Genomic DNA, 21,680 nt, shown 5'->3' with positions numbered 1-21,680 from the left:
CATTTTCTTAGAATATATACTCAGGAATGGGATAACTGGATCATACAGCAATTCTAGTCTTAGTTTTTGGAGGAACTTCCAAACAGGTTTTCACAGTGGTTGTATATTCTCACCAACAATATTTAGAGTTCCTTTCTCTCTAATTCTAACAAGCAATTGTTATTTATTTATTTGTTTGTTTATTTATGTATTTAAATAATAACTATTCTAACTGGGGTGAAGTGGGAGCTTATTGTAGTTTTGGTTTGCATTTCCTTCATGGTAAAGATATTGAGCATATTTTTCCCCATATACTTATTGGCCATTTTTATTTCTTCTTTTGAAAAATACTGATTCAGATAATTTTCCCATTTTTTTATTGGATTATTTATTCTTTGTATTGTTCTTTTTTTTTTTTTAGTTCCTTATATATTTCAGATATTGACCCTTTGTCAGATGAATAGTTGGCAAAGTTTTCTCCCAATCTGTAGGCTGTCTCTTCACTCTGTTTATTGTTTCCTTTACAGGGCAGCAGTTTTTTAAATTTTACGTAGCCTGATTTACCAACTGTAGCTCCAATGTCACATGCGTGTTTTGCTCCCATACCGACTTCCTCTCTCACAACCTGTAGCTTCATACATGACTCTAATGCAGGAGGGGTTTGTAGTGTTCTAACAGTGTACCAGTAAATGCCCTTCTGTGTTTCTTTGGAGTGCTCTGTGGACTTCTACATTGTTCTATTGGAAGGAATATACCCTGTAAAATTTGAAAGCAACATAATGTTGATGATATTGACTCGAGCAGGACAGAGTTCAGAAACAGATGTAAAGAGCCAACATGCCATTCAGAATTTTGAGAAATGATTTCCCCCTCACTTAAAAATGAGTAAATTTCCTTGCACCAGAATTTACTTATTAACTAGAAATACAAAATATCACTCTCTTCATATTTTCAATCACATCAAAATATAGCCACTAAGAAATATAATTTAGATTTCAAACAGAGTGCAATGGAATTAGGCTCATCCCTGATTACTGAAAAAGCTCTTAGAGCCATCGACACGGCTCCTTTATTCTGGAATACATAAGAGCGATGTGCAGCTCCATTGCAGATTGAGAAACCCCTAGGGAAGGTCGGAGGTTTCCCAACACATTGAGCACAATCATAAAAAGGAATCAAGGACCTCTGACTCACTGTCTGGTGTTTCTAAAGGCAGACCACACTTCACTGTTTAAATTCATAGCCAAATACCTCCAAACACCACTAACCACAGAGACTGTGAAGGGATCAGGCCACTTGGAGGAAAAAAAAGAACTATTCCCTCTTGAGCAAGTGTTAAGTATATCCCAGAATTATGATGGTGTCTTAACTTTGTTTACTGTAACACAAAGCTAAGGACAGTGAGAGGCTGGACTTGGGGGCCTATACTCTTAGCATCTGGAGACTAAACGAAAAGCAGAAGTTGAGCATAATTGACTATCCCAAGGAAATGATAACATGGAACCAAAAAAATGCAAACAAAAATTTTCAATGGCAGTTCAAAGATGGAAAAATAAATGTCTGTATCATCTATAGGACATCCAGGAAAAAAAAAAAAAAAAGGTGTTTCTCTTGGCAGAAGACTTTTTGCCTGTTGGATTTTTTTGAAGAGCCGTTGTAATTTTCACTCTTCTAAAATCAGAACCTGAAACAAGGATCTGGGTATTGGACTGAGGAGAGGATCCAAGACACCCACTTGAGAGATGGGAGAAGTGAAATGGAAAGGGATGGAAAGTCAATATTGCTGGGTCTCGGTGAGTTGCCACTGTAACAGAGGCTCTACTCCCCTGGGACTCCAAGGCAGCACACAAAATGCCACTAGAATTGTCTGTCTTGCAGGCCTAGAGTCTGTATCCACCAGTTTGGTTTGCCCTGTGGTTGAGGACTGCCCTCAGGGGATTACCTCTTGCCTCTACTTGCCCATCTTCTTGCACACTAGTCAGGCAGCCTCCCACGCCTTGAAGGGGCTCTGAGGCCCAAAGCCAAAAAACATGTGCCCTGGACGTAGGTGGTTACCAGTACAAGGTGAAAATGAGGTCGTGTAGAGCAGGGATCTCCCCTATACCTGTGACTGAAATCAGAGGTAGGTTTGGAGTATGTGAGGTGAAGACCAATAAGTGAATGTCATAGTCTGTCCTTTGCACTACTGAGGTTCACTGGAGGGCAGTTCTGAGGTTTCTTGGTCACTGAGTTTTAGTGAAGCAAGCTACTCTCACCACTACTGCAACTGGTCCCTAAATCATCATCCCAATTTATCATCTCCCTCTTTCACATCCATTGTAGATTTTCATTATCTTTGGTTAGAAGTTGAGCTGACTTGATTTGCTTACCTGACAGGATTACCCAAGCTTTCTGTCATGAAGGGTTGTGCCACAGTTGGTGAAATTGCTCATGTGCTGTTTTCTTATTATCAGTTATATCACCTACTATAATAAGTCATTTATTTATCTGCTGGTTAATGAGAATAAGGGATGCAGTCAGTGGGTGGAATTTATTACTTTAGATTCAGTGGAATAATTTATGTGCATCCTGGTACCAATGTTCTTCTCTTTGGAACCAGAGCCTTTGCATTACCAGAGCTAATGTTGTGGGTTTTGGAAACATATCTGTAAATGGATCCACTGGACATGATGGTCAGAGAGATCAGTACTTTTTCTTTGCCTTGTTTCCCAGACCCATGCGTATATTCTCTCACCATATAGTGGCCATTGTTTGAATGCATCACATACTGAAGGACATTGTCCAAACCTTGAAGTGTCACACCTGAGCAGCAGCATTTTGGCTGGAAAATAATGTTAGTACTTGCCAAAATCTGTCAATAGTATCACAAAGGAAAATTACATGATTTGGGTCAGAGAAAACTTGTAGAAGTCTACCTCATTTTGTTATCTCTCTAAAACCTCCCAATACTCTCTTCCCTTCAATAAAAAAAAAAAAAAACAATAAAAATTTAGTCCAGGTTCATTCAGCTTTCTTTTCAATTCTTTTATTCATTCCTTCCTTTAGCTTTTTTTTATTGGTTGTTCAAAACATTACAAAGCTCTTGACATATCATATTTCATACATTAGATTCAAGTGGGTTATGAACTCCCATTTTTACCCCAAATACAGATTGCAGAATCACATCGGTTACACATCCACATGTTTACATAATGCCCTATTAGTGACTGTTGTACTCTGCTACCTTTCCTATCCTCTACTATCCCCCTCCCCTCCCCTCCCATCTTCTCTCTCTACCCCATCTACTGTAATTCATTTCTCTCCTTGTTTATTTTCCCATTCCCCTCACAACCTCTTGTATGTAATTTTGTATAGCAATGAGGGTCTCCCTCCATTTCCATGCAATTTCCCTTTTCTCTCCCTTTCCCTCCTACCTCGTATCTCTGTTTAATGTTAATCTTTTCTTCCTGCTATTCCTCCCTGCTCTGTTCTTAGTTGCTCTCATTATATCAAAGAAGACATTTGGCATTTGTTATTTAGGGATTGGCTAGCGTCACTTAGCATAATCTGCTCTAGTGCCATCCATTTCCCTGCAAATTCCATGATTTTGTCATTTTTTAGTGCTGCGTAATACTCCATGGTGTATTAATGCCACATTTTTTATTCATTCATCTATTGAAGGGCATCTGGGTTGGTTCCACTGTCTAGCTATTGTGAATTGTGCTGCTATGAACATCGATGTGGCAGTATCCCTGTAGTACGCTCTTTTAAGGTCTTCAGGGAATTGTCCAAGAAGGGCCATAGCTGAGTCAAATGGTGGTTCCATTCCCAGCTTTCCCAGGAATCTCCATACTGCTTTCCAAATTGGCCGCACCAATTTGCAGTCCCACCAGCAATGTAGAAGAGTACCCTTTTCCCCACATCCTTGCCAGCACTTGTTGTTGTTTGACTTCATAATGGCTGCCAATCTTACTGGAGTGAGATGGTATCTTAGGGTGGTTTTGATTTGCATTTCTCTGACTGCTAGAGATGGTGAGCATTTTTTCATGTACTTGTTGATTGATTGTATGTCCTCCTCTGAGAAGTGTCTGTTCAGGTCCTTGGCCCATTTGTTGATTGGGTTATTTGTTATCTTATTGTCTAATTTTTTGAGTTCTTTGTACATTCTGGATATTAAGGCTCTATCTGAAGTGTGAGGAGTAAAGATTTGTTCCCATGATGTAGGCTCCCTATTTACCTCTCTTATTGTTTCTCTTGCTGAGAAAAAAGTTTTTAGTTTAAGTAAGTCCCATTTGTTGATTCTTGTTATTAACTCTTATGCTATGGGTGTCCTATTAGCTTTTGATTTTAATTGACTTTTCTTGGGTGCACTTTCTAGTAAAAGTATTTTCCTGTATTTTTTTTTTTTAAAGAAAGTTAATGTAGGTTTTTGGCTCCTTCCAAACCTCTCCACACTCCCTCCTTCAGCTATCAGAATAAAGACCTCGGAATACTCTAACTCCAGCTAGAGATGGATGAGGAAGCAAGAAACATGGAGACTTTTCATAAATATGCTTTTTCTTGTCATGTTATTTATATTGAAAAAACTCAAGTATATAGTGAATGCTTCTGTATTTCTAATTCCTCTCTCCCAGAGGAGAGTGCTGCCCCATCCTTTGAGTATCTAAAGGAGCAGCATCTAGGTTTGCTCAGATCCTTTCTGAATGTTCTGTGTTGCTCTTTTCCTACATAATCTCTGCAGCAAAGTTTAGTTTTTGCTTCCAGACAAATATTTAATAATTCTTGATAATTATTTTTTTAAAAAATGACTATCCAGTTATCAAAAGATTAAATTTCAATGATCACTAAACTCTTATCTCTCACCATGCACAAAACTCAACTCAAAGTCGATCAAGGACTTAGGAATTAGACCAGAGACCCTGTGCCTAATGGAAGAAAAAGTAGGCCCAAATCTTTATCATGTCAGATTAGGCCCCAACTTCCTTAACAAGACTCCTAAAGCACAAGAAATAAAATTAAGAATCAATAAATGGGATGGATTCAAACTAAAAAACTTCTTCTCAGCAAAATAAACAATCAATGAGGTGAAGAGAGAACCTACATTTTGGGAGCAAATTTTGCTACACACATGTCAGACAGAGCATGAATCTCTAGGATATGTAAAGAACTCAAAGAACTTAACACCAAAAAATCGAACAACCCAATCAATAAATGGGCTAAGGAGCTGAACAGACACTTAAGAAGAACAGACACAGAAGAAGATATACAATTAGTCAACAAATATATGAAAAAATGTTCAACATCTCTAGTAATTACAGAAATGCAAATCAAAACTACTCTAAGACTTTATCTCATGCCAGTCAGAATGGCAGTTATCAAGAATGCAAATAACAATAAATGTTGGAGAGGATGAGGGGGAAAAGGCACACTCATACCTTGCTGGTGGAACTGCAAGTTGGTGCAGCCAATATGGAAAGCAGTATGGAGATTCCTTAGAAAACTGAGAATGGAACCGCCATTTGACCAGCTATCCCACTCCTAGGTCTATACCCAGAGGACTTAAAATCAGCACACTATAATAACGCAGTCACATCAATGTTTACAGCAGCTCATTTCACAATAGCTAAACTGTGAAAGCAACCTAGATGCCCTTTAATAGATGAATGGATAAAGAAACTGTGGTATATATACACAATGGAATATTACTCAGCATTAAAAGAGAATATAATTATGGCATTTGCAGGTAAATGGATGGAGTTGGAGAATATCATGTTAAGTGGAGTGAGCCAATCCCAAAAAACCAAAGGCCGGATGTTCTCTCTGATAAGTGGATGCTGATCTATAATTAGGGGGAGGTGGGAAAAATGGAGGAATTGTGATTGGGCAAAGAGGAGGGAGAGAAGGGAAAGGAAATGGGAGCAGGAAAGATGGTGGAATGAGATGGACATCATTGTCCTAGGTACATGTATGACTGCACATATGGTGTGATGCTACATCGTGTATAACCAGAGAAATGAAAAGTTGTGCTGCAGTTATGTGCAATGAATCAAAATGCATTTTGCTGTCATATATACCTAATTAGAATAAATAACTAAATACAGTTTTAAAAAGTTATTATACACTTATTAAAAGATCAAATTTCAATGATACTTATTGAGTCAAGTCTTGGAGTATTTTGTTTTCCCCTTCAATTCAATCTGCAGAATATTACACAATACTTGTTATTGTGGAAAACAGTGATGTGATTTTACAATTCCCCATTTATCTAGCCCACACTCTCTTCCCAAGCTCTGCTGTGAGAATTCTCAGTATCATGTTAAAATAGAAAGAAGCTAGCCAGAAATCTTAATTCCTACTTGGAGTATGAGTTGGAAATATCCTCTTTCCACATGGTCACATTCTTTCCCTGGGTCACTATTAAATACCTTCTTTAAGCAATATTTAGGGTTGTTGCTTTTTACTCTTTTCATGCTGTGGGTTACACTCATACATTTCGTGTATTTATTTATTTATTCTGGTATCAGGATTGAACCCAGGGGCACTTAACCACTGAGCCATATCCACAGCACCCCTTTTTTTTTGTACTTAGAGACAGGGTCTCACTGAGTTGCTAAGTGTCTCACTAAGTTGCTGAGGCTGCCTTTGAATTCATGATCCTCCTGCCTCAGCCTCCTGAGCTGCTGGGATTACAGGCTTGTGTCACTACTGCCTAGACTCATGTATTTTTATTCCCTAGAAATTGTATTGTTTTACTGATATCAGATAAATAAAACACAATATCATCCTTCACAGTGATTCATATCTTTTAAAATTAAATAAGAGATTGACTATTAATAATGATTGTTCTGTAACATCACATTTCTCTTCTAAACGAGAGCTTGAATTCAAGCCATCATATGACTTCATTATAAATAACAAAGTGGGAAAAGTAGTAGGAAAGGAGAAAAGTACAACCGGAATGGATGGCTCTGGGACCCACACTCTGCACCCAGATGCTTTCCTCCTTCTTTAGGCAGATGGAATATGGGGAAGGAGTCTGTAAACAAGATCCAGAGAATGGGCCTGAAATTAACTTGTGCCTAAAGAAATAGCTGGCTATTTTGAATGTTTTTTTTCTTAGTTATTATTCTCTGTTTGATCAGAGCATTTGAAGATTTTTCACTTTGAATAAGTCAAAGTTCATATCCTGAATATTTTATAATTTTCAAATTTTTACAATAGCAAGATACAAGTTATTGCATAGTATGGTAGTTATAGAGGTCACTATGGTTGACTTCCATGTGATTATGTCTTATCACCAAATTCAAAATAGTGGCTACACAGAATCCAATCAGGAATGGTCCTCAAAGGGCTTCAGCTATAGTGAAGCTTCTTTTTAAAGAGGAGGGTGAACATGCAGTTATTTGTTAGATTATTTTTATACTATTTCAAATTCTGAAGTATTTTATAACAATTGCTACTTGATGAATAAGCATTATGGGTATTTGTCTGTCGATACTGAGGTTGTTTTATTTACTCTCCATCCACACTTATAAACTAATTAATAAAACCATTCAATAGATCTCATGGGGTTTCCAGGAAAGCTTTCTTATCCCTTAGCATAAAGGAATTTTTACAGGTCATGAAAATGTAGTACTATTATGGAAGATTTTTTATTTCTATTTTTTTTTTTTTGTACTGGAGATTGAACCCAGGGGCACTTTACACTTAAGCTGCATCCCCAGTCCCTTTATTTTTTTTTTATTTTGAGACATGGTCTTCCTAAGTTGTTGAGGCTGGCCTCACACTTGTGATCCTCTTACTTCAGACTTTCAAGTTGCTGGGGTTATAGGTGTGTACCATGACATCCAAGTATGGAAAGATTTTAAAATAAATATATATAGAATATTAAAAAATATATCATATTATATATACCATAATACATATATACCGTAATACATATATACCATTGTGTGTGTGTGTGTGTGTGTGTGTGTATATATACCATTATTATTTGTCTTGCCCCAGGGTCTAATGTGATAAGATAAGCCCACAGGACATTGCAAGGATTTAGAATCCAAACAAAATAACTGAAAGAAGTCAAGTTAGAAAAGGGTTTTTTTTCTAGAATAGTAGTTCTCAAAAGAGGTGATTTTTGCCCCCTCCCCACCATGGTACATTTGGTAAAGTCCAGAGACATTGTTTACTGTTGTGAGTTGGAGAGAGAATGCTACAAGTACCTATTGTATAGAGGCCAAGGACTCTGCTAAATATCCTACAACATAAAGGATGTCCCCACTCCCTCCCCAACACAACTAAGTATCTGTCCAAGATGTCAGTAGTGCTGAGTTTGAGAAATCCTATTGTGAGACAGGAAGTTCTTTGGGACTGGGAGTGATGTGAACTGAAAGGGAGGATCATGACTGGAGAAATATTGGTATTTCAGATAAAGTGACTCTATGCCTTCTCTCCAGAATAGTGCTGAAGAAGTGGTGAAACTTGAGCAATAGCTGTGGGATCTGGTAAAGTAGTCACTAGAGAAATCTGTGCAAAGAAGGCCTCAGATGACCTTTCTGAATATGATTAGTTCCAGCAGTGGCATGGAAAAAACACAATAATACACCTCCTCTTGATCCTGCTGCAGGAGTGAACAGAGAGCCTTAGGAGTCCAGGCGCACAGAAAATGTATACCTAGCTGTATAGGACAAGTATAGATAGATGACATCCAAAGGAGCATCTCCATAGTTTCAGAATTTAAAAAAAAAATGAAATAGTGTCATTTTCAGGAAAATGGATAGAACTTGAGACCCTTATGTTAAGCAAAATAAGCCAAACTCAGAAAGTCAAGAGTTATATGTTTTCTCTCATATGTGGAAGTTGGAGAGGAAAAAGGAAAAGAAAGGTGTGTGTGTGTGTGTGTGTGTGTGTGTGTGTGTGTGTGTGTAGGGGGGGGTGTCTTATTAAAATAAAAGGGAGATTAGTAGAGGAAAGTAACCAGAAGGTGGGAGGCAGGGAGGAAAGAGGAAGTGCTGGGGAGCCATATTGGCCAAATTATATTGTTACATTGTGTGCATGTACAAATATGTAACAACAAATCTCATCATTATGTACAGCTATAATGCACCAATAAAAATGTGGAAAGAGAAAATAAGTACATTTTCTTGAATTAAAAAATAATCATCAGAAAAGGAAAGAAGCAAATATCAAGAGAGTCTGTGTCTCCCACCCTGATAGAATAGAGTTTAGAATAGGAATTGATTTGAACTACTGAAAAATAGAGGGAGATTTCATGCATACAAGTGATTATGGGTTGAAATTTTTATCCATTTCACCATAAATTGTGTTACCAAATTTATATTTTTAATTTGGAAGTCAAACCAATGCTAATAAACTATCTGCACTCATGCAAACATTTCCTGTATGTTGTAGCTGTGCCACAGACCTCACTCTACGATTCTCTGCTGGGTGTGGGGGTAACAAGTAGAAGGAGTGAGGTTCCACATCTACCAGCAATCATGTTCCCATGTGAGACCCTGCTGTGAGGAAATTCTCTTTTCCTTTATTCTCTTACTACCTAATTTCATCTAAATAGGGCACCAGTGAATTCCGTCTTTATAAAACCCACACTGACCTTCCTTGAAGTACAGAAAGGTGACATGTTTATCTCCAGAAAAAGATTGGCACCAGGTTTTTAAAATCACACGAAATCACAGGCCATTCTTGATTTTAGGAAATAAAATTTATTCCAAAAATATCCTGATGAGTATTCTTAAAATTAGGAGTTTTTGCAGCCTATTTTTAAACTTATGCTTTGGTCAGACCCCACATTGTGTAACCCCAACCTCCTCACCCAACACACAGAAAAGATGTAGACTCCTCCCTTTCATCTTTGTCTCACCTTTCAGTAGTAGGGTATTTTATTATTTCTTTCTTTTTTTTTTTTAATTAGTAGATGGACATGTTGTCTTTAGACAGTGCATAGGCAAGTTTTTGTCACTGTGACTTAAATGCCCTACAAAAACAACTAAAAGGAGAAAAAATTTATTTTGGCTCAGAATTTGAGTCTATGGTCAGCTGGTTCCATCCCTTGGGTACCAATATGAGGTGGAAAGCTACACAGCTCTTCACAGCCTAGAATCAGAAGTGGAAAAGGGGGCTGCAGAGAAGATAAACCCTTCCAGTGCACCCCCACAGTGATCCACTCCTCCAGCCACCTTCCTACAGTTAATTCTCAGCTCATCCTTCTAAACCAGGATAGACTGATTAAGTGACAGTTCTCAAAATCTAATCATTTCACCTCTGAATGTTCCTACATTAACACAGGAACTTTTGAGAGACATCTCCTATCTAAACCATAATAGTCAGGAAGCTGGTGTTCATATTTAGAGAACTTTGCATTTACTTATGCACTTATATCCTTATTGGTTGATTTGAATTACCTCCAGCTACCTTCAATATATCATAATCATTGCACATGCACACATATGGATGCAGTGCCTAGAATATCATCTTGATTTCATTTTGCCATATTTTATTATCTTAGTCATACATGGATGTCTAAATCCTATTGTCTCCAATTTAGAATGTGAAGCTAATACTCTACAACAAATAACATTCTTCCTAAATTGCCTCTTTTTAAAATATTTCTCAGAGAATGGTGCATTAATTGTGGAGCACTCTAACTTTATAGAATCTCACTGTCCAAATTTAGTCTTTGTATATATAGAAATCAATATTTGACTGATTTTATATGCATTTAAAACACTCCTGTAAAAGAGAGGGTGGGGGAGGAGAGGTGTTAACATGGATAGTTCTTGCAAATAGCAGTCAAAATTGCTCCCTTAGAAAGACTGCATTTATTCCAAATGAGGTGCTTATTAGCAATTATTAGCATAGGTAGAGTACCTTTAAATGAAGGTCATCTTGTCTACTGAAGTGTAGAATGTAAAGGAAATCGTGGACTTTATCGTGATTCTGCTGAATTATCAAAACAGATTCCTAAACAACATAGCATCTTCATAAGCCAAAGAAATGATGACTTAGAAGGCTATATACTCTAGGCCACAGACCAATTATGTATGAAATGTTTAGAGTGATGTCAACGTGCTGTTTTAAAAATATTCACATAATTACAAAATATTGTGCAAACGTCACTTATTCCTTGACTCATCCCTGAAATATCTCAAGGCAATTCACTAAATTTAAGAAATGGTGTTTTAAAGAAGATTTTAAAAAGTGGTACAAAGAGATTTATTGTTACAACTTTAAATGTTCTCTGGTATTTGATTTCTTTGCTTGCTTAATACAGAAAAGAATGGACTATGGGGACATCTTGCTAGTAGGCATCCTATTTCATTGCTTACAATTTGCTGACTATAAATACCAACATATCTGACTCCAGTCATGTTTGTGGTCTCTTAACTAGGCTCCTCAGACTGTGGCCAGTCCCTCATTATTCCCATTTCTATGAGTTCAATTTGGTTTATTATGTGGACATAGGCCTTGAACAAAACCACATGAAAGGACTGGACTGTGTTGTTGCTGAGTTCATGGGCACATGTAAATAGCAGAAAGTGGAGATCCCACGTGGCAGCATAATCCACACACTCATGCCAAGTCTGTGTTGGAGATCTTGATAATTACCATTGAACTCTGATCTCCAAGTGTGAGGCTATATACTATAAATGATGAAATTAATCCATTTCTTTGTAGTCCCTGAAATCTTAAATGAAATAAATTTCTATGTTTAGTTTGGTACTGATTTCCACACCTACTGAGTCAGAAAGTTTTTCTTTAGAATGAATTTGTTGCACATATATGTTAAGCCAGGCAGATCTGGGAGTGCACAGATATGGTTTCTATCATTGAGTAGTTCATAATTTAAAGAGTTCACACCTATTAGCCTCCTTTAAAATGATGAAAATAACATTACCTGACTCTTAAGGCTGTTGTGAGGATTAACTGCATTGCTATATGAAAAGTGCTTGATACATGTTAATTATGGGAAGCTATTAGCTCTTGTTATCATTATAGAAATTTCTCTATTCCCTTTCTCCCTAGTGGTTAGACAGTAGTAACTACCATGTAATGAATACCAGCTGCATGCCACATATTTTATTTAATCTTACCATTAACTCTCAGAAGTAGCTTCTGTCATTCTGATTTATAGGTCAAAACCAATTTTCAGAAATTCAATCATTTGCTCAATTTTATCTCTAGTAATTCCAGAGCCAAAATTTAAACTACATGTCTGTACTAAATTGTATGATCTTATGGGTAGACACAACTATGGAAAACTGCCATTACACTGCATTTTCTCCAGCTCTATTCTCTGGGGGATTTGTTCTTTTAACCACTCATCTGTTTGGAGCAAAGAAAAATATGGAAATAGAGACCTACTGTCATTTGTAGGGCATTGAAAACATATGCAAAGTCAATTCAATGCAGTTTTCTAACATTTTCTCTCTTCAGCTGATTTATAAAGAGGACAAGTTTGTGGCTTCTGTGAATGGGAAAATAAGCATTTGAGTGTATCATTTCCTGAATTCAATGACTTGCAGAAGAATCTATATTTTTAGGTGTATCATGTCACATCTGCAATCATAATTCACTTGAAAGTACTAAGCAACCAAGAGAGAATTGAACAAGTGTTGTCCATATGGAACAGAGAAGGATGAACCACGTGAAGAGGTATGCTAAGCTCAAGCAGGGCCTACGCTTGCCTCCCTGACCAACATGCCCTCATCTTTAGTAAAGTAACGCAAGTGTGATTAAATTGGCTGTCAACAATACTCAACTGTCTTATTGAATGGATAATTGCCCTTTGTTTTCATTGTTTTATGATTTAAATACTTATTTGTGTGATATATTACTTTTCTATAAAAAAAGAAAAAGTAATACACACCTAAAATTTATCAAATGGTTAATCACACGCTAGGGCTATTCTATGCACTTTACATATTTCATTTTATCTTTAGAGCAGCTCCTTGAGATAGATATTATTATTATCCTATATCCACAGATAAGGAAACTGAGACCCAAATCATTTAAGTAAAATGTCCACAATCACAAAGTTAGTAAAATTGAAAAGCCACACAGCCAAATAAAGATCTTGAATTTGGGGGCATTGTATTATATTGCTTCCCATATGCTCTTTCAAAAATTTGGAAAATAACTGAGAAAATAAATGTCACCTAGAATTGCATTGCTAAATGATAACCATTGTCCATACTCTTAAATCCCTGTGTACTTATAGGATATTAGGCCAGCACAACATATTATGCTTTTCATTTGCTATCATGAACAATTTTAAAATTTTAAAAATTCTTCAAATATTATGATGATTTCTTTTTCTATAACATTTAACTATTTCCTGGTTTTAAGTTGCCCATTTTTTAACCATTAAAATACTACATCAACGTCTTTATTTTTAAAGTCTTTTATGAAATTATTTAAGATTATCTTTGGGGATATATTTCTAGAGACATAATTCCTATGCCAAGGACATGATTTATTTTAAAGTTCCAACAGTTTTTGAATAAAAATTTATTCACAATATCACATGAGAGTTTCTATTTTTTATGCCTACCGATCTCTTATTTGCATTTCTGTAGTAACTTTTTGCTCCCATAAGAATTTCTAGTTTCCAGACACTTGGAGGAAAAGTGAATTTCCAGACATCAGCTACTATTAGTTTTACAAACTAATGTTGTGCTGGCAATTTGGGGGACTGTTTCACCCAAGCCAACCATTTAACTCCTTAAGCTCAGTCTTTGGCTTCTTCCGTGCTTTCTGAATCCAGAGTTTTGTCTGTGCTGCCATTTACTGTAGCCAGAAAGTTCCATTCTTCTTGGATTCCCTCCAGTCTGGCTCCACCAAGCTTTTGCATTCTCTTTGTCTCAATATTATTCAAATATGACTTATACCTCCTGGTTCAAGCTACTTTGGCTTCTCTGGTTGCTGAGAAGCAACCCCACCCCCACCCCGCAGAGAGACTTTGCATTTGAGTTCAGCCTTGTGTTTTCCCACACCTCTTCCCCTTTGTGCTGGGATCTTTGGCCAGGCTTCTACCTAGGAATTGTTGAGTAACCTGGGCATGAGGAAGCAGGAAAATCTTCAACCCACAAAAAATGTTTTAAAGGCATAAACTGAGAAGAATTCAAGATATGGGGATGAATGGAATAGAGATTCTTCTCATCAGACCACTGAAACTGCACTTCTCAATTGCACATGTGGTGTTAAATCCACATGGCTAATAAAAACAGAAATTACTTAGCTGGCAAATAACTTGACTTCTAAACAAAGACCAGGAAGAGCTCAGTGAGTTGCAAGGAAGTTCTTGTTATGAGGAAAGTACATAAATTATAAAGATCTCTATCCAGGACAAGTTTTCATCTGGAAAAGAGGTAGGAATAAAAATAAGTTACCATTCAGTTTACAGCCCATGTCATCTTTTAAATGAGAATGTGTGTGTGCTTTAATATTATCCTTTACAGAATTTATGGAAAAATGCAAAAATAGTCGCTATATTCTAGCATATAACATTTGAAACCATTTTGAATGTCTGCCACCTGGTGAAGACATTAACTGGGTCAGTCTTGTGAAAATGTTAATTGATGACATTGTATCTTTTAGATTTAACTTAGAAAAATACCAACTTATTTTTTCAATCATATGTTGACAGAATTTTTGAACCACGGATGGGAAAGTGAATATAGTTGTTCTGGTTTTTGTTTTTGTTTTTTGGCTACTGGGAATTGAAGTCAGGGGCACTTTACCACTCAGCTACATCCCCAGTTCTTTTTACTTTTTACTTTTAGATGGGTTCTCACTAAGTTGATAAAGTCCCAGCTAAACTTCTGAGGATGAACTTGAACAGGCATTACAGTGTGTGCCACCATGCACAGTGAGATTATAGTATTTTGCAAAACACTTTAATCATTAGTAAGATTTCTTAGCAAAGAAAGTTTCCTGGCTGGGAAGAGGTCAGAGAACATAATAGGATGGGGTATTCAAGGACCAGATAGCTAAGAGCTTGAAAGACTTAAGAGTTCACTGAAATAAGTGTGTCTTTGACTGTAATCAAAAACTTGACTTTAAACAATAAAAACTGGAATACAAAATAAACTCAAGTATGAAATATATTTGACTTCAAAGTCAAATAGACTATAAGTAAAAACATAAACATAACTTTCTAATTAGATATTGTGGCAGGAAATTCTTTGGAAATTAATGCATTATTCAACTTACCAATGTCCATGCCATTAATAGAGAAAACTTCTTTCATTTCTAGCATAATAACTGTTAATCCTTTGTACAAGAGAAAAAATGTATTTATTTTAATAGATCTTTAAGGACTTATTAAATGAGTGAAAGGAAAAATGTGCTGAGAAAGAAATCCATAACATTTTGTTTGACAGGGAAATAAAGTAATAAAATATTAGATGGTAGGTCCAAGGTTTGCACTTTATTCATCCGTTTCCAACTTATAACCGGAATGTATTTTAAAATTTTATTTCCAAGTTAATGTGTAAGTATTTGGAATGTTCAAAATAGTGGGATCATTTCATAGAATAACCCCTGTCCCAACACACACACACACACACACACACACACACACACACACACACACACACAATACACCCTCCATTCTTCAGTCACAAATGTGTGGCAATGTAACATAACACAGGTTTTGGTGATAGAACTTGGTGATAACCCACCAGCAATGGTTTGGAGTCAAATTAGTGGTCTTGGGAAATTTGCTTAAGTTTTATTAACTTTGTTTTATTCATTTGAAAATGAAAATAATAACTATCTTACTGAGTGGTTTGAACATTAAGACAATGTAAGCAAAAGTCCATTTTGCACTGAAATATGACTTCCCCCAAAAAATGTTAGGCATTCTTGTGCTCTAGCACTTTATGGTTCAGTTATTTTTTAATTAAATCACTTTTTGCAAACCTTCTTGTAACCTAAGTTCTATTCATCATGTCTCTATACAGAAAGTGTGCTGTGAAGCAAAAAAGGACTGCAGTCAAGGAAGACGTCTAATGGCCCAGCTGAGATGCTGCCAGACAGTCCATCTGGCCAACAAAATATTTCTCAACTGCCTCCCCTCCCTTTCTCAGATGTAGTGATGGCTGTTTCCCAGAAAGCAACCTTTATCTACTATAATTCTTCTGGTGGACCCATGTGATGTTTGTACCACATTATCTTTCTTATTTTCATAATTGCCTAGACTGTATTCTTCTTGTTCAATGCTTATTACAGAAAAAAAAAAAGCATTCAGCAATACATGTTAAAAACTGTAAGGCAAACAAATATATCTGCCTTGGACCACCATGATAAATGTAGGGGAAATGGGATTTTACAGGTGGGATAGATATTGGGCCCGACCACAAGCAACAGCATGGGCAAGTGGGAATTCATGGCCAAAGAGTAGACTGGAGATCAATGCATGGGAAATTAAAAAGAGGAACCCTCAGGAGTCAGGGGGATCCTGGCTAAGCTGACCTAACTAGAGATAGACCAGAGTGAACAGATATCACCTGGGAGGTGAAAGAGGATAGGAAAGACAGTAGAATAAATCAGATATGGGTGATGATCAGATAGAAGGTCAAGAGGTTCTTGTTAAACTAATTTAAGAAGTTTTTGGCTGAAAGTGGATTTTTCAAGGATGTGCACAGGACAAGGCTCAGCATCTTGACTAAAGTATGTCAAGCAAAGTATGTTTGTCAATATGGGATTTGTTTCTTTAATTAAATTCTAAACTGGTTGGAGCTGAAACCCATATTTTTCCTTTACGGACTCCGAGTACTCAGCATAATTCTAGGAAAAAAGTAGGTGCTTGACAAATACTAAGTATAGGAAAGTACTTTCCTGGTAATGTTATCACAAAGCCAGAAGGTAAAAATGGGCTTGTTTCCTCCCAAGGTTATTATCCAAGGTTATTATAGTAAGAAGGAAAGGAAGTTGAGATCCAAACCACACTAAGGAGTGGTAAGGACTAGATGAAAGATCTGTGAACACCAGTCAAGCCTGAAGGCCCTTGAGAACAAATAGCTTGACAAAGATTCTTAATAAGAGTGGTTTCTCATGAACGACAAAATGTTCTGTATCAAAAAGTGAAGCAAATTAAAAAAAACAACAACAACTTTAGGGAAAAATAAACCAATGGAATCTAACTCGAAAGCCATTCTAAGAAAAGTAATTTTAGGACAATTCTATGCCGAGCAAACAGAAAGAATTAGAATATTCATGCTACCAAATAGATACCTGGTTCATCTGGTCTACACCACCTCTGATAGATATATAGCTGTCTTTGTTTTCCTTATTTTGATCCATGCTGACTCAGCCAAAAACTTAAATCACAATTATAATAGCTAGTACTTTTTAACATGTGCTCTGTGTCAAAATCTTATTTACTTTATACGTATTATAAGGTATGTAATCATTGCACTCATGTAATGATTTAGGTACTATTGAGGAAACAGTGGCTCAGAAACTTTAAATACCCAAGGCTACACAGCTCACAAGCCAGGGTCTGAAGTGAACAGACACCATTCCTAAACCACCTTTCATAACCACTGTGTTATGAAGAGTCTCAAATACGAGGAAAGCTTATTTACTTGGGCCGTTTAATTCTATACGTGTTGATATAAAAGTTAAACAATCCTCTCTCCAAATCAATGCATATACTATACTTTGCCCAGACTCATTAAAACCCCCAACTGACCTTTCTGTTCTCTCCTCCTTCTCTCCTTTCTCTTCCATGTTTTCACCAGATGGAGGCATTTTGTAATGGCTTACCCACTTGCTAGTGGTCTGTGGCTAATTTTGGTTAGTCATTAGTGGGGTTCCAATAACAAGAGGTCTGGCAAGTGAAGGAGTAGGGTTGGTTTGGCTTTACTTTTATTCTCTGTCTGAACCCACAACTCATGATTTGAAACAGTGCTTAATCTCTTCTTGCAACTAAACTGAACATCTCATCAATCTTGTCAAGGCTATACATATCCAGGCTGAGGTCATGTGATTTTTTTCATCTCCTAGAACAGACATGAGAGGCAGATGGAGGAAACAATAGGAGATTCATATCCTCTATTAGGTGGTGGCTGGGCACCAGTTGCTACTTTGTGTAAATTGTTGCATGCCATTGTCACAATTGCCTTTTGAAGTGAGAAGTATTGTAGTTGTCTCCGGAGGAAGCAGAATGATCCCAATTTGAGAAAAATACCCAAGTTTCAAAGGACAGACAATACATGTTTCAGGTTTTCCTGATTACAAAATTTGTGCTCTCTGCACAATGTCAGTCATATGGCAAAGGCCAGGAGTTAATTGAGAGGTAAAGAATTAGGAGATTAAGACTGGTTAAGTGAATAATTTTTTTTTGATAGTAGAAATCATCCTTATATAAGGGATCACTATTATGTGTTAGACCCTTTGATGAGCACTTTGCCTGTGTTGCATGATTTAGCCCCTCACAACTCTATGAAATAGTTATTATTTGTGATTTACAGAGAAGGAAAAAGAAGCTTAGAAAGATCAAGAAGGAATTTACCTGAGATTGTATAACAGGTAGTCTTTCTAGATCCCTCACTCCTGTCCTTCATCTGCCCTTTGTAGGACTAACACAAATGAAGTGTTTTGTTTCTTACTTTGTTCCTACTTTGCTCCCTTTTTTTCCAACATAGATTGTGAGCAAGTGTGTGTGTATGTGTGTCTGTTGTGTGTAAATATCAATGTATACTTTTAAAATGTCAGGCACTGTTCTAAACCCTTTGCTTTAACTTAATTTAATCTCTACAACAATCCTAAGGACTACGATTACTATGATTCCTACCTTGTGGACAGGAATGGGGAACACATGGCTTAATCACCTGCTCAGTGTCACAGTGTTGAGGACAGGTGCATTCCAGGGACCCTGTGTATATGCTCATTGAGCTCAGCTGCCTGTGGCCACCTGAGCTCTTCCTAATACTCAGAGCCGTCATGTCCTACCCGCTTTCAAGGACCTCCAATAATTTACTACTATTTATAAAATAAAGTCAAAGGTATGTTTCCTCATGTTAGAGGCTCTTCACAATTTTCTTCTCTTTTGACATTCCATTTCATTTATTGATTCCATCTACTCTAGACTATTTGTCACCCCTAAACTCGCCAGTAACACCCAGCTATGCATGAATTTTCTTGAGGACTGGAAGACCTTTCCTTGTCTTTTAGAATCCAAATCAATGTTCAAGTTCCCTCAATAGTTCTGCCCACAAAACATTCCTCATTTTCTCTAAAAAACAGTACTCAACTTTCTTCTACATTTATTTAATATCTACATAATATCACATCTTTCACTTTGTCTCATACTGTGATGTTTCTCCTCTCATGTCCAAATGAAACTCAAATCTCTTGAGGTCAAGGGCTGTATTTCATCAACATTGTCAAAGCACCTGTCATTTTGTGCAAGTTGCTGATAATCAGTGAACATTGCTGAATGAAAGAGTGTGTAAGTGAATAGAAGCATTGAAGGTATTCTTAGCTTTAAGAGGAAAACAGTAGAAGTTCTACATGTTTTTTGAACTAAATTAATTTTCAGCGGAAATTAAAAATATATATATTCTACACTTATGAATCACATACATACAAATGCATAATTTCTATAGTGCATGTATGTCTCAGACAAGAATGTGCAGTATGAAATCCAGATTCTCAGTGTGAACCTCCCAGTGGTTTTCCTGTGGAAATGCAATTTCAAGTTCACTGTTTAAAGACATTCTCTCTAGATGTCTAATTCTCTTTCCTTCCTGTTGGCTGGAAATAGTGATAATAGAGCAACTATAGAAGCCACATTGGAGGATGTAGGAGCTCCACCAACACTCAGCCCAGAACCCAGAATGTGTTATATACATTATCTCATTTGATCATCTTAGTAACATATAGTGAAGCCATGAATTATATCATTATCTCATTTTATTAGGGAAAATAGTTTTAGAGAATTTCAGTTACTCTCACCAATTCATACTATCAAAGCTTGTATTTTCAGGTCAATACTCTTCTGTGCATACCTATATCTTGAAAATGTGGTTAGCAAGATCAAGTGCACAATATCCAGACATTCTACAAATTGAGAAATCTAGACTTTCTGCTGATTGAGATTCAGATCTTCCTAAATGATGATGACACGCCGGCAGGCCAGTTCAATGAGAACATGTCCGGACGCTGCAACAACTTTGTATGTAACTGCAGCCCGTAAGGCTGTTCTCTAACTAATGTGCCATAGAAATAAAGCCTAAATGTCATTTATAATTTTAAAACAACTTTCAAAATCTGTGCTGTTAATTAAAAATGAAGCATGAAGAAATTCTTTTGAAGTCTATATAATTCCCAAAGCAGCAACTGCAAGAGATTTGCTTTTGTTTTCCAAGTGTTGGATTTGAAACTTACTCATATTTCAGAACTACGCATGATAATTCTTTGATTGCGTGTTTGTGGTTAAACATCTCCCTCACATCCCACAAAACTTCAGCCAAGAGTTTAATAGTTATCAGAAGAAAAGTCTACTTCTATCTGTAAATACACTTGTGTAAAATATTTGGGAAAATATTAAATAAGGAGTCAGGGAACTGAGGGGCTGGATCTTCATAGCCAATATGGTAGACATGGTCTACAGTGTCTATTTACATGTAAATTTAAATTAAATAAAAATAAAGACTGAGTTCCCCGGTTTCACTAGCAGCAGGTTAAGGTACATGTTCTATGCTACTGTATGAGAAAGTGCAGAAGAATGGAACATTCCCATTGCTGCAATAAATTCTACTGGGCAGCACTACTCTAAGCAATGATTCTCAAACGTTTTGGACTTAAGATACATTAAAACTCCTAAAAAGGACCAGTCTCTTAAAGAACCTCTTTCAAAATATGGATATCATATTCATCAATATTTACTGTAATAGAAATTAAAACTGAGAAAATTTAAAATAGCAACTCCTCGAATTCCATTAGCCATCAACTCACTGACATTATCACATACAGAAAACTCTTGTGGAGAGTCAGGGTGAAAAATACAAATGACATCTTAATATTAGGAAAAATGTTTGACCTCACAGATGCTCTGAAATTGTCTGAGTCTCCAAGATCCCCAGGCCACGCTTTGAGAACCATCCATCTAGACCCTACTCTTTTACTAAGTAGCTCCCTTGTTCCCTTTTCTTTCTAAAGGCACGCGGGGCTTATTTTGTCCAGAGATTCGGCCAAGTTTTAAACATTTGGCAATGTAAAATAAAACAATCTTAGTTCTTCACCAAACCTTCACTTTGCAAGGGAGGGAAGTAAAGGCTCTCAGAGTCTACTTCGACTGAATTGAAGCTTCATGCATTTGAATTAGTTATGGGAGGCTTAGTAATTTCTCTGTGGGCCTCAGTAGATTTTTCCCAAACATGTATAAACATCACAGTGGCTATGGCTGACAGGCCTAAGACAACCCCTTGATGTTTATACTTAGAATCTCCCAGTATCATTTGTGCTTACCATGGAGTCAGCATGTTAGAAAGGAACTCTTAAAGATCATTATGATAAGTTCCAAAAATATCAAGATCCCGAATCAGATAATATCACATCAAAATTATTTCAGAATATTTGGTTTTGGACTATGTAGTTACAGAATGTTTTTAATTGTTCCTGAAATTGTAAAAACCTTCCATGATGCCTTGTGTTGAAATTTCAGAGGAAATACTTTCTCTTCAATGTGTGTGTGT

The 21,680-nt window shown here is 36.6% G+C and overlaps 1 long non-coding RNA gene across 4 annotated transcripts in view; it reads left to right on the top strand.

Moving 5' to 3' along the window:
- Positions 1-21,680, top strand: part of LOC120892342 (uncharacterized) — an 82,075-nt gene that overhangs the window by 44,892 nt on the left and 15,503 nt on the right. For all 4 annotated transcript variants that reach the window (XR_013425822.1, XR_013425823.1, XR_013425821.1 and 1 more), the window contains exon 4: positions 15,939-16,133. This is a non-coding gene — a long non-coding RNA (uncharacterized LOC120892342). The remainder of the gene's footprint in view (positions 1-15,938; positions 16,134-21,680) is intronic.

This window comes from Ictidomys tridecemlineatus, chromosome 9 (genome assembly GCF_052094955.1).
Source record: "Ictidomys tridecemlineatus isolate mIctTri1 chromosome 9, mIctTri1.hap1, whole genome shotgun sequence".
Lineage (NCBI taxonomy): Eukaryota > Metazoa > Chordata > Mammalia > Rodentia > Sciuridae > Ictidomys > Ictidomys tridecemlineatus.
The sequence above is the reverse complement of the archived record's forward strand: the minus strand, read 5'-3'. Positions and strand labels throughout refer to the sequence as shown.